General features: G+C 31.2%; 1 long non-coding RNA gene across 1 annotated transcript; it reads right to left on the reverse strand.

Annotated features, from left to right (window-relative positions):
- Positions 1-325: 325 nt before the first annotated feature.
- Positions 326-12,412, reverse strand: LOC147816841 (uncharacterized). Its single transcript, XR_015429215.1, has 2 exons — positions 12,175-12,412; positions 326-7,064 (listed from the first exon to the last, which is right to left on the reverse strand). It is a non-coding gene; the product is annotated as an uncharacterized LOC147816841 (long non-coding RNA).
- Positions 12,413-15,314: the final 2,902 nt, after the last annotated feature.

Here is a 15,314-nt window from a genome sequence, read left to right on the forward strand (position 1 = left end):
TCACTAAGAAAAGTTCTTTAAAGTGTTGACAGGCTGCATGTTGACAGGCATAAAATGCTTCTAAATATTTGTCTAGTGTCTCAACACAGAACTGAATTCTGTTCTGATGAAATCTACATTTGCTTTGATAACTATCCGTAAAGTATTTAGAGAAGAGTTCAACTAACAGCGTAATATTTCCCTAATGCAAATTTCAAGTAAAATCAAGATAAATTTGAATATCATTAATCTGTAAAATAGTAATTTAAAACTGAACAACTTAGTCTTGAATAAAAAGAAATTCTTATGTATAACAAAAGTAAAACTAACCAATTTGTCGATCAAATATTTTTATTGAAACATTTCACAATTACAAATATTTCAAACTGCATCTAGGCATTACATGCGTCTAATTTACAAATTAGTTTTGAACAATATCTTCCTTATTTTACATGGAGCTCTAACATTTACAATGGAGTTTTTTTTACCAACATTTCACATTAAACTTGCACTTGTAACGAAATATTAACATGGATTTCTTAAAGTACACAATAAGCTATCAAACGGCAACTTTGATATTTAATTACACAATGCGAGAGTCATGAAAACTTATAATCTATTGAAAATTCTCCTTGTAAAAATATGTATCAGAACAAAAATAATGAACCTGAATGCATTAAAATTTAATTCTCAATTTTGTCACTTTAAATAGTGTCTAAAAAAACTTTTTAAAAAAATTATCTTTTTTAAGATTTCATTTTAAAATTGAAAAGTCTCTTGCACCTGAAACTTAATTTCCGAAAAATTTAAGTTATATTTTGAAAATGTAATTTTTCAAACTAATTTATATGAAAGGCAGATTTGCGCATTGAGTTTCTCTCTATATTAAATTTTAGCCTGCAATTTTACATAAAATTTGCGCTACCTTTTACTTTCAATTCAAGTTACAAGGCTGTAAAAAATTTAAACTGTTAATTGATAACTTTCAGAAGAGGGCAGTTAAAAAAAGAAATTTTTAAAAAAATTAGCTACATCTTTTTCTAAGAACGGATTTTTTCCCCTGCTGGTGTATATTAAAATCCTAAAGATTTACTACTACTTAGTGTTTTGAGCAGAAAATAGATAATGTATGATTTTTTGAAACACAATCAGTATAGAGTCTGAAGATATCAAGGAACTCTTTCGCTCGAAAATTCATTGTTGTATCCTACTTATTCTGTTAAGAGTCAAAGTTGCACGAGTACATATCAAAAAAGAATAACTAGTTTCAAGTTCTTAAAGAAAGACTGCCGTTAAAGATTTCTACACAGCACAAGGATACTGATCCACTACAGAAGCGCACATGTGTGAATCGAGAAGTTTCGAAACGGCTGGACGAGTGTGAAACATGACGAGAAAGCAGAACGGCCGACTACCACCTCCACGTCATTATCCACACTAGTCTAGAACATTCCGAAACTTCCGATTCACACTTGCACACTCATGCAGCAGATCGATATCCCCAAATTGTGTAGATCTGCTATATCATGGATTATAAATTCGGTAGTACTGACTGTTTTTCAATCAAAGTCTATTAATCTATACGTGCTATCAGGTTTAAATTTGGTTCTCGACAACTATAAAATCATACAGTTGCAATTTTGATGTAGTATCTCACAATTTACTTCATAGACAATTTAACTTAAGCCAGCTCAAAACTGTTAGAGATTCCAAAATTAGTATTATATGTCCCCGATTTAGAGTTATCTATAACATTTTATTTTATTTATAATTGCATAGAAGATTTCTCGCTCGTTTTAACAATGATCCGCTTTGGATAAAACTCAAATCAATGAATTTGAAGACTAAAAAAAAATTTCTCGGAATTTGCAAATCTGCTTTTAAAATACTTTTGCATACAAGTTTTAATCATTACAAGCTTACTGTTATCTATGTCATTAATTCTTAAGTATTAAACGCAATCGCAACATATTATGAGAATCGGAAAAAAAAATCTAAATTTTACTGTTAGATTTAAAACGGAACACATTAAGATAGTATGTTTATACTTTACCTCGTGGATTGTTTCGGCTTCTGTTTAAATAGTTGATTCAATTTTCTATCCGAAATTTTGCCTTCTCTGAACAATAATCTATATTTGTAGCACTTTTACACAGGATCGGTATATTTAAAAGAAATAGTTCAGTTTAAAAGTATGCGTTCGAGAACTCTTTAATCACTCATTTGAGTGGAAATCTATACATTTACTTTACGTAGCACCAAAATCAGATTTGAAAATCTTAAATTGGTAACATTTAATTTATGCGTTAATACGTTGAATTATTTATTTTTCTTCAAAGCACGTAAACTATTACAAATACCTGTTTTATTTTATTAGATACATTTGCAAATTAAAAGATTTAAATTTCCTTAAAATATTTTAAAATTGTATTAAATTATCTTGAATTTCAATAGGACGAATCAATTTGGTTGTAATAAATGCTAAGTTAAAACATTCAAAACTCAAATGTTTTTAAATTTTTGATTCCATTTAAGACTTTCTATGTAGTATTAAATTCCCATTTCAATTTTGTCATCTAACTGAAATTTAATCTTCGTTTTGAATTAAATTCTATAATTTAATTTAGACCTTGAAGGGCGATTGAATTCATGTACCTATTTTCGAAATTATCAAATTATTAAAACAATTATTTATCAGATTATGGAATATTCTGTAATGATTAATACGAGTACGAAACTTATTTAACTGAGCTTTACCATTTATGCTTTGAAAACTAATTAGTCTAGACCCCACTTTTCTAGTTTTAGATTAGCTTATGTCTAGTTAAGGATCCAGTATAGTTAAATAAAGTTTCTCATATCGTAATGCCTAGCAGCTGTCATGCGTTTTTCTTTTTAATAGCTATGCAAGTTTCAAAGCTCGCTGAGTACTTTCCAGGATGTTTAAAACCTGGGTCGAAAAGAGATTAATGCTGTGGATGAACGCCTCTATATGTGAAACGTTGTTAACCAATAATCGATTCATACTTAATCAAAAACAATTTACAATGAAACTAATTTAATATACAAGAAAGAACGTTTTTGAAGTCTACCCGTATTACAGCGGGATTTAAGTCACAATAGTTAGCTGGACAGCCTTAAGGAAACTTTGGATTTTATATTAACATTGGATTTTATATTAACATATTAATTATTTTATATTAGCATTGGCGACAAAAACAGCATATGAAGTGGCTGTCATAACGAGAATTAATACCAGAGTTGTCATTTCTCAAAACATATTATGTTCGTCATGGACTATCCCGAATTAAAGTTTATCTAATTTACATAAACAAATAGTTTAGTTCAACAACGGTAGCCGAACAGTAAAATCACTAATAGAACCTCAATAGGCAGAGACTTTTATGCTTGATACGCAATATAAGAACAGTTTGTGATAAAATTAACTGTGCAAAAAGAGTTAATCTGGGAAAAATTTCAACCATACGCCTTTTCAACACGTTTTTATGTTTAATGAAAAAATAGGTAAAATTTTAAAAGCTTCCCTTTATATTTTATTGTTCAGGAATCTCTAGATAAGAAAACACAATTCAGAAATGTACAAAACGGACAATTACAAGAGTACGCATTTAAAAAATGTGCATGTACTATGATATAAGATTGTTTCAGGGTATTTATTGTCTATGTTGTTTAATAGAGATCTTCAAAATTAAAGCTGAAAAGTTTAATTTGTTTCGTATTTTATTAATTTTAGATTTTTGGTCTAAGTAATAAGACATCCAAACTTAGTAAAAATCACTAGTTTCAAAATTTCTTCCAAGTTAAGAATTTGTTTCAGTTTATACAAAGTCAGAAATTAATTTTTATCTTTTATAGTTATAAAAATAGACTCATGTTTTTAAAAATTTGTGCGTATCTTTAATGCACCTGTTACAAAATTTTTATTTTATCTAAATTAGAAATTTCAAAATTCGAACAAAGCTGAATTTTAGTAAGTATTTCTAAACGTTTTTTCCACGTTATTTTCACTAAACTTGGAAAAATAACTGAAAATGATCGAAACTGCATAACCTTAAAAATTTTTACTATCTCATAATTTATAAAAATTTTATATAATTTTAAAATGTAAATTTTAAGTATACTCTAAATAAAATAGCTTCTACCGCGTAGCTATGTCCCATTGTTTAAACTTATTTAGCCGCCGAGTCAATGAATTGATGTTAGCTTATGGTTAAAATATATGTTATAGTTAGTCTCATGTTAGTAGTTAGCCAGAAATAGCATGATGAATATGAATGCATAACGAAATTGATTAAACATGAATTGCTTTAAATTTGCTCATCCAGGTATGTTTACATTTAAAAAAGGGAAAATTCAAAAATTTTCCAAATTTACTTTTTGAAACTATGGCTAAACAGTGTCAGATTCTTTTAAAATATCCTTTTATCACGTGCTATGCCCACAGCCAGTTTCGCATAACTAAACGAGCCGAATCATCCGTAATAAATATTATTCAGCGTTGAACGTATACTTTTAAGCACTGAATATGTATCAAAACTGCTATTAATATTGAAGAGGGAAGATGAAGCAAATTCAGGCATATCCATTTAAAGATTTTCGTTATGCAAATAGACTCGGCAGAGAAATAAGATTAAAAAACAAGACTAGTTTTGTAGAAGCCCATTTATGAATGTATCAGATATTTTTTATAAGAAATATAATTTTCGTTTATCTTAAGAAAAATCAACTGACACTTTGAAATGTTTTATTTACCAAACTTCTAACTAATCTAACATTTTCAATGCATGCAATAATGTGTATAATTAGTACTAACTACAGATAAAAGTTTGTTACGACAAAGCGTGATAAAAACTACCAGTTTTATTTTTACACAAAACACTAACTTAATTATTAGACACTCTCGATTTTTCCTTAATATTCTTTTAATAGTTTCGTTCTCAAACTTCATACAAAGCACATGAATGCTTTTAAAATTTAGACTAAATACGTAGAATTGTTATTGCGATAGATACTACATAAATGATCGACAAATTATAAATTTAGATTTGTTTGGGGAAATTTACCTTAATGCAGTTACGTAAATAAGAATAAGACCTAATGTGTGAAGTGCTAACTAAACAGCATTGTTTTCCATCAAAGCTAACTAAGATTAGGACAAAAATAAAATTTGAAATATGTGAGACGCTACAGCGAGTCGTTAGCATGAAGGGTTTTAAATAATTTAAGTAACAGGTACACAAACAGACAGATCCGGAATATTAAGATAAGATTTCTATTTTGAACAGTACGGGTTGCCTTAAATACGTAAACCGGTATTTAATATGTGCTGATGAGGAGAGATTAATTCATAACTATCAATTTTATACCGTGTGATTTATTAAGGTGACACTAAATTTGCGATATTGTATGTTTCCGCCATCCAAATATCTCGTTTAATAAATACCGGTTTTTACCTGCACGCTGGAATTTTTTTTTTTAAAGATTAAAACAAGTTTAAGAAATTGTTTATTTTAACAGAAGCTTACAAATCTGAGATCAGATTTTGTCTATTAGATATAAATTCCTCAGATCTGTTTTTACACACAAGCTTTGCTTAAATTACAGATTAAGTGTATTTTAAATGGTAGATTTTGAAATTAACCCACATTTACTTAAACGGATTCTAAAATGTGAAAGTAACCTATTTGGAGGAAATACATGGAAGAGGAATATTTAAAAAATTTTAATGCCAAAATAAAATCTGATAAAGTTTTATTCATCTAAATATGTTTCGTCTGAGAATCTAACGGAAGTATTAATTTTTAAATAATTCTCTGAAGTTAATGATTTGAATTTAAACACTAAAACAATTCTTTTGAATAATGCAAATCTTAGATTTTAGTTGGTGTACTGGACAATAGTTTGAAGGGGGAAAAAAACAAATAAATCGGAATTAGTTATTTTGCGCTAAGGTTTCATTTTTCTCAAATATTATGCACACAGCTGATTGCGAGGAATAGCTAACAATAAGCTTGTATTATAAATGTTAAGACTATTAACACTACGTATATATAATACATAGCTGATAGATTAAAGGTGCAGCCAATTTTAGAGACTTAGATTTTGAATTTAATTTAAGATATTAATTGGGTAAATAAGACTCAAAAAATTTATGAATAATAATTTTTAGATATGATAAATAGAAAAAGGTATGTTTAGGTAAAAAGACTTAAATATTCTTTACGATTAATAAAAATATTTGAAATAATCTTTTAAACGATGTACACTAAAAATCGCATTTATATTATAAATATGGATTTAGATTTAATTAAAAATATTTATGGAACTTAATTCTTATAAGAGAAAAATTTAAATTTCAATAACAAAAATACCGAAAATGGAATTTTCATATTATTTAAGGAGAATATAAAAATAAACCTCTTGTTCTGTTATGTCGATTAGGTAACTGAAGTAGGTCATCTTAGCAAACTACGATCCTCATGGTAACTAGGTCAGTCATGGAGATCTTGGCAGACAACAGGCCTCATGGTAACTAGGTCAGTCATGGAGATCTTGGCAGACAACAGGCCTCATGGTAACTAGGTCAGTCATGGAGATCTTGGCAGACAACAGGCCTCATGGTAACTAGGTCAGTCATGGAGATCTTGGCAGACAACAGGCCTCATGGTAACTAGGTCAGTCATGGAGATCTTGGCAGACAACAGGCCTCATGGTAACTAGGTCAGTCATGGAGATCTTGGCAGACAACAGGCCTCATGGTAACTAGGTCAGTCATGGAGATCTTGGCAGACAACAGGCCTCATGGTAACTAGGTCAGTCATGGAGATCTTGGCAGACAACAGGCCTCATGGTAACTAGGTCAGTCATGGAGATCTTGGCAGACAACAGGCCTCATGGTAACTAGGTCAGTCATGGAGATCTTGGCAGACAACAGGCCTCATGGTAACTAGGTCAGTCATGGAGATCTTGGCAGACAACAGGCCTCATGGTAACTAGGTCAGTCATGGAGATCATTGAAAATATGGTCTTCAAGGAATCTGAGGATGAAGTACTCAATGCAACGCCTAGTGATAAAAATGCAAAATGTCTTTATTCTTATGGTTAAATTAACATAATTTCACTCTAATCAAAATCAGTGTTTGATATTGAGTAGAGTAAAGTTTTATAAATATTAGTTATGCAATATCTCAGTCAAACCCTTTGTAGGTAGGCCCTTTAAATGCATATTCAGAGTCCGCATTTTACAAAATTCATAAATCTTATAACGGTGATCATATTAATCCGAACATTTAATTCCTGCTCGTAGGACCTCTGAGCTATGTGCTTACTTTTCAAAACGCTGGAGTAACACAGAAATCTATATATCCTAATGCAGACGAAGTTCGAATGAAAACTTAATGGCCTTGTCTAAATTTCAATTATCCAAAACTCTAAATAACCACGGAATGAAGAGATTTATCTTTAGACCGTGAAGGAGCATTACAGTCCGATATTCGTGAAAGTTCTTATTTTAGAGCTTTTTGCCAAATGACTAAATTTATTAGCATCCTGATCAGTTGGAGATTTTATCAGCAGAAGTTCAACATCTCCAACCAAGAAACTAAATTAAACATAAGTTTTAGTTATGAAGAAAGTTATAGGACGCAATACTAGTGTTACAATGTTTTGTCCAAACATTTTCAGTGAGACAAAAATTTGGTGAGCTTTAAAACCAATTAAAAGCAGTGGTGGGGGAGCCACCACTGCTTCACTCGCATTCTGCTCTTCACTCGCACCGACAACACAGTGCTTACGTAAAATATCCTCTATCGGTTCATGAGTTAGAAGCTCCTTACCATCAGAGTTCATGGAAGGATTTACACAATTTTTAAGGCTAAATTTTGTAAGCAGGGCTTTAAAATTAAATTTAATGTAAAGTTTAAACAAAATATCTGCTCACCTGGAAAGTCATGAGAAATCGTGGAAAGTCATGAATTTCGGTATTGAAAAAAATTTGTCACTCACAATTGAACTTCTTTTTTTTTAAATTTTAAATCTAATCAAGATGCAGAGTATAACAGTTTTGGTTATACCTATCATTTCAATTAATGTTATTATAATGCTTTTTTTAATTTATTACGGTTTTTGTCTGAGAAAATAGTAACTTCAATAAGTCATGAAAAATCATGAATTTGAAAATCTAAAATACAGCAGATACCCTGTTTAAAAATGTATAAAATATTGTCAAATCAAAAGTTTATAGGCAATACTTTTATATTTAAACACACATGTAATTAGTTTGAATGGAAGAGATTTTTATATACTTCCTGTTTGTATTTATTTTTAACGTATTGCATTACAATGTTAACCAATTAATGCACGAACGTAAACAAGTGCAAACCGGTTTCAGTCGCTTAAAAACAATAAAGTTGTACAGTAGTATGTTTACGTGGAATCTTATAGTGCATCTAATAATATGGCCAAGGACGTACTTTCATTTTCATTTATCAGTATGGAAAAATTACTATCATTTCTAAAAGTCGGAGATCAAACATTTGAAGGGTTTTGAAAATCCAATTACTTAACGTTCATACGAGGTTAATAAGAATCTAAAATTTCGTCAAAATAACCTATTTTTTTCCTAATCTAATACTTTAAATATTTACTTTTATTTATGGAATAGTTCAATGTGTGAAGTGTTTTATAATTAAATATATTATAAAATGCTAAAATAGAATAGATACATTAACACTAGAATGCCTAAGGAAGTCATTTTGACTGCTTTTTAATTTCAATTAGAAAAACAATAATGTATATGATGACACAATTTCTTAGAATGTTGCGACTTTGTACAACACGTAATTTTTTTTATTGTTACTATTTACTAATAACTCGTTATATAACTGCAAATATATAAAAGTATTGAAAATTTGGATCCTGCAAGAAAATAGAAAATGTCATTAAAAATATAAAATTTGATGCAGATATAGTGGCATATTTTTTATACTTTTGCGTAATATGATTTAAGTTGGCTGATGAACGTTTTATACTTACGACTAATAAATCGATAATATTAAACCAGGGGGCGTAGCCAAATCTTTCAACAAAAAATAAGCACCTTTTAAGTACTTTTTAAGCACCCAAAAATATTTTAAGCACTACATACATTAACAAAACGCAATAATTTTCAAAGACGTTACATGATCGTGATAAAATAACTAGTTTCTGACAAAGAACTCTTTTCTTGATTATATTAGTTATTATAAAATGATAGAGAGATGTTTCGGTTCGATATCAAAAGGGTGGAAAATGAAAACTGAAATTGAGAATATCTTGCAAAATGCAGCAGAGTTGCACATGAGAAGGCAATAATCTCACCGAACCCAGCTCAGTAGACGCACATACGAACTCGCAAGTATTTCAAACATATAAAATGATTGGCCCTTTCATACGCTATGGACCGAGGGTACGCCAAAATGAATAGTGAAGAAGTTGAATAGAACAATGTGAAAAGCATGCTTTTACATAATATGTGGCGAAAATAGACATGGTAACGAAAAAAAACTACTTTTTGAAAAGGGAAAATTGAGCACTTTTATAAAAAAAAATGAAAAAAGCATGTTTAAGGGGTTTTAAATAACGAAAATCGAAAATAAGCACCTTTAAACACTTTTTAAATACGATACGCACCATGTAGACTAAAGCGACAATACTCGAGTTCGGTGCTAAATATTCATGCGGTTGAATTAAAATCTCCAATTCTGAAAGGAATTAGTGATAGTAAAGACTTAAAATTTTTGTTCATTTTACAGTTTTGACACACTTCTTTTCTAGTCTGAATGACATTTCAACTGTTTTCGAATTTTTAAAATCTGTTTACTTTAAAAGTCAGGAAAATTACTAGTTACAGAAAAATCACCGAAGAACCCACCCTGTGGCAAACTTTTATTCGAGCTATCTGCGACAAAACTTTCTAGCACTAATATCTTACTGCAAGATACTTTTAAACAAACATATATGTTACTAATTTAAAATAACAAAAGTGCTTTGTTTACAATATATAAATTTTAAATTGAGCGTGTAATAATTTTTATTCTGTTATTATGGGTGATATTCTCGTATGTTGTTGGGGGCGCAGAAATTATTTCCTTCTTCGCATATTGTAAGCAATTATCACAATAAAGATAATTATTGAAAATCGTGAAATCCGTAGTAGCGATTGCCAAAAAGGGATAGACAACGAAATCACGAGAATCAGAATCCTCAAATACGTGTTTAGTTTAGAGATTAGGTAGTGGTTAATTATATCGTATAAAAAAACGGATTTAAAAACTAGAGAAATCAATAGCAATAACCCCTAAGAAGTAAATGCTCAAATGAGCGATTCGATTGTTCCCCAATGTTTGAAATATATCGGAATATCTAAAATCCACTTGAAAATCAACATCAATAACTGCTGAAATAAAATCTAAACATTGTATGGATTTACGATACAAATGGCGTAAATTGAGCTCGCCAAAAAGTGATTTAAATGCACGATTCAAATATTACGTGAAAGTTTTTGCGGAAATGAAAAGTAAAGTTTTTTACTTTTCAAAAGAAAAAATCTTTCTGGAAGAACTCTAACGCTCTGCGACAATGTCGCTGCGTATCTGCCATGGAGCCCTACACAATTATAAATTTATGCTAGCAGCTAGTCATGGTTTACGTACGAAGGAATTTAAAGTAGGCAGCAAACTTCCCAACCTCCTTGTAGGAAGTTGGTTCATTCCTTTACATAGTTTAAAAATCAAATAGATTATATATAAAATTAAAATAAGCCAACAATTCGTGCAAAATATTTAGTATACGCAACCAGTAAATTCTATATAACAATTGTGTTTCATTAGGAAATTATTTAACCTATCTAAATAAAATTAGCAAACGATTTGCAGATTTCAATACCATAGTAGATTTATCAAAATAAAGTAGAATCTCCATAAAACGAAATTCTTAATCTGAAAGTTTCGAAACTAAATTTTCGATTAAACGAAATTTCCCATCCTTTAATTTTCATAGGTTTTGAAGAAAGTCATTACGATTAAAATTTCCCTGCAAGCCAGTTAGTCACCATTATTCATCCCAAGAAATATGAGCAAAATTTGCAGACAAAATAATCACATTTCAAAGGAGAAATTATTTCACAATAGTTAAGTATTGATTTACTTTAAATTCGAAAAAAAAATTTCATTTGCCTTAATCGCACTGGCTAAAGGTTGAAACATTTGCTTAACTACATGCAAACTAATTAACGGTCTAACGAAATTTAACTTCCCTGGTCTAAGGAAAGAACAGAATAGGAGAGGAAAGATCCTAGATACATATATGGTGCTGCGAAACCGAATAAAAATGAATCGGACTTGTAAACCTAGAGTTTGTCTATGGTAAGAACTACCCCCTACCGTAAGAACTAATATAAGTAATTTTTAAAAATTAAATCGTAATTTTATTCATCTCAAATATTTTAAAACTTACATCGTTTTGTATTTTAGAAGTAGTTTTTACTTAACCCACTAACCTCGTTACCATAGTTACCGCCACGGGTCCAGACAAATGGCTAGGGAAGTTCTTCATTTAGACAAACTATAGCTAAATCGCCAATATAGAAGATATTGATTTTGTTTAATCAAAATTAATAGTTTGTGCAACCCAAATATTTAAAAAAAATGTCTTACACTAATCTCTATTAAAATATTAATCTTCAATATACAGGATTTTAGAATTGAGTGGGAATTCTGTAAGTTTGAAACAATCACAAAACTTTATAAATCAAATAAATATCGGAGAAGAAAAAAAGGACAGAGTTTTAAAGAGTAGACTATTAGATATATTAAATCCTGTTAAAAAAATTTTAAAAAAAGAATTTAAAATTTTAAAACTATTTTTGCATAAAACTCTCGTTTTACTGTTTTTCATTAACATTCAATCGCAATATTATTGAAAGTCAGTTTTATAAAAATACTTTCAGCAAGCCAATATCTCATAAAAAAACTTTTTAAATTTCACAAGAGAGAAAGCTAATTAAAGAGGTATATTAATCATTCTTTATTAGAGGTATATTATTCATTCCGAATTTTGGAGAATTACAATCATATCATCAATTATCACGAAACATTTTAATTATGTAAAAGTAGCAAAGAATAGAAAAAGACTTACCTTAAAGTTCTCGTCAGATGAGACATCGATAAACTACCTACAAGAATTTCGAAATAACTGGCGAACTTTTCTTAATTTAAATTCTTTAGAATTTCTTTGAGCCAAAACAGAACACCAGACTTCAAATCACATACTATATCCATCTTGATATGTAAAACTTGACTAACTACACTATCTACCAACTCATAAAAAAAGGAACGACAAAGCAGAGATATAAAGAACTCGTTGGGTACCAGTCTTGCTCCGTATTTTATATCACTTCATATCGATAACGATTGGCAATTATTGTCTGTCAAAGTTGAGTTGAGTTGATGATGAAGTGGATCTATGCTATTCGCGTTTTTGGGGCCACCCTGTGCCGAGCGTTATCGCCGGCCAAACTTTCTGTAGCGTGGAGGTAACGGGTTCGAATCCCGCCCTACCCTGGATGTATCTTCATATTGTCCTTACTTGAATTGTACTATCTGTCTTTCTGCTTGAAAGAGGTCCCGCAGTGGACTGATGGTTAAGGCACGGTTCCCAGTAGAACACCGCAGTCAAGCATCACTGACTGCTGTTAGTGTGCCGGTGGGTGACCACTTGGAACAGTCTACGAAGGAACTGATGTTGTGCGGTATTGGTCCTCGTTAAATTGTTCTACCGTAAAGTAGACTTCGCGAGCAGGTCGTTGGGCTACCGAATCGGGTGTGCCATCCCCTCTGCAGAGGATCAAAATTGTGATGGTATATCTTCGGATCATCCTCAGGGGTGCATCCCAAACCTTCGCCAATAGCCCATTGTGCAGCTCTAGTGTGACGTAAATAAACCACAACCACAAGCCAAAACGTTCTGTAGCGTGGTGGTCGAGGATTTGAATCCCACCCTACCCCGAATGTATATTCGTATTGTTCTTATTTGAATTGTACTGTCTGTCTTTCTACTTGATAAAGATTTAAAAGCCGTACTTGTATAATTGAATGCATGTAACGTAATTGAGCACTTGCGTGTAATTGAGCACACAAGCATGCAAGTACCAATGAATAAAATACTCGTATGTAATATATCCTCTGTTCCTTGAGTGGGCTGAGTTTACTTTTCATGGTTGGGAAAAATTCTAGCAAAAGTTGCTGAGGAAATAAGAGGTTGTAGGGTAATTACATTTTTACAGAACGATAAAAAGGGCCTCCAAGGACAAGTGGTCTCACCATTCCACCAAACGCTCTCTAGCTTGGAAGTAACGGGTAAGGATTCCACTGCCATCCTGAATACATCATTGTGATGTTCTTCTCAAGCTTGAGTCCCGCATTGGGCTGATTTTAAAGACACGGTTTCCAGTAGAATATCGAAGTCAAGTATTACTGGCTGTGGTCAGTTAGCGGGTGGGTGACCATTTTGATCAGCCTGATAAATAAAATATATTGCTGTTGTTAGTTCACTTCTGTTAACCATTCATTAAATGCTTATGGTGTGAATAAGGTGATGATTTTGATTTCTGTGGTATAACCGACTTATATCTTAGTTATTATCTTCATGCAATTGGTGTTTGTTCCACTCCGTTACAGCGTTGAGGTTCTTTAGTGACTTCAGACACGAACCTGAAACCTTCTCTTTTGCCGTCCGAGACATTAAACTCTCAGCTTCTCTTTACACATTAGATACTCAGTTACCTTCCCTTTAAGTCTATGCTTCTTTTCTCTAATCATTTTAGTCAAGATACATGGTCCTCCTGCCGAATATTTTGAAGCTCCGAGGAATCGGGTTCGAATTCCATTCTCCCCCTGAATGTAACTTTATCAAATTTGTGCCATCTGTTCTTCGATTGACAAGGGTCAGTTGGAATAAAGTGAAGATTTTTATTGAATTTTCATTTTATTCATGTGAATAAAGTAATCAAATCAAATCACTCCTCTAGTACCATTCAACTTGATGAAGTTTTTACAAGAGAATCTAGCAGGGTAGCCAAGAAACAAAAATTCCGCTTAGTGGCATGAACAGATTCGTTCCCCGAAATCTCTGAAAGACCACTACGACAAAAGGACCAGTATATAATGTTTTTATGTCGAATAACCTTATTTTCTAATGAGTAAACAAGCCAGCGTACGTATTTGAAATTTTAAAGCAATTCGTTTTTTCCCCATTGCCCACCTGGAAGATGACCTAGGTCATACAGGCACCTGAAGGGCAGATTTGTTGGCCACTCTTTTAGGGGCACCATATTATATGGGCCAACGTTGCTCCCCCCACGCTAATGGTGTCATCACCCTTTCGTCGCCACAAATCTAAGTCAAAACACTAAGAGTGTTATTTTACCTACTGTAATAGGTTTAATAAAAGATAAATATTCGCAATGGCAGAAAGCGCTCGAATTCGAATTGATTCTGGTTCTGAAATTTGAATAATGAGTCATGAGTGTTTAAAGCGATAACAATTGAAAATAGAAAAAATAAACCAGTCTTTATTTTGCATTTATGATACCTCGTTAATAGCTAATCGTAGACAAGGTGCGTAGCATTTTTAAAAAGTGCTTAAAGTTTCTTATTTCTTATTAACGTTTCTTTTCCCGAGATAACTCCGGATGGCAAACTAATAGTAAATTAAATAGTTTTTTTAAAAAATAAAAATAATAATATTTTAACTTAAAACTTGTTTATTATGTTTTGTTTCTGCTCCTTGTATTTATAAATGAAATAAAAAAATATGTCGGTTTTATGCATTTGTTTCAACAAATATTGGTAAGGGAGACGGTTAATATATATATATTTAGAATCCTTGTCAGAAATGAAGACAAAAAAAGTCCTAAATTAATGTTTAACACCGTCAAAAATATAACGATAATTATTGAAGAAGCTGGGACTAAAATCTTCTTAGCGTGTATAACATAGCTTTCCAACTTATTTTGGGTCACCGTCCTCTTCACAAGTGAAAACCCTTTCAGCTCCCGCGTATAGAAAAATAAAAATATTTGAATATGAAGTTAAAAAGAATTTTAGTCCCATATTAAGTCGTTTAACATTTTTGTTTAGATGCTCTTCTGAAACCTTTCTTTCAAATAATTGAAAATATATTTTATAGCTAATGCATTTAAACTATAAACGTTTTTTTTCTCCTAATTTTTGTAAAAATATCTACTATGCAGCTAGGTAGGTACTTTATTGACGTCG

This window comes from Parasteatoda tepidariorum, chromosome 1, assembly GCF_982258835.1.
Source record: "Parasteatoda tepidariorum strain Cologne lab strain chromosome 1, Ptep-v5.0, whole genome shotgun sequence".
NCBI lineage: Eukaryota > Metazoa > Arthropoda > Arachnida > Araneae > Theridiidae > Parasteatoda > Parasteatoda tepidariorum.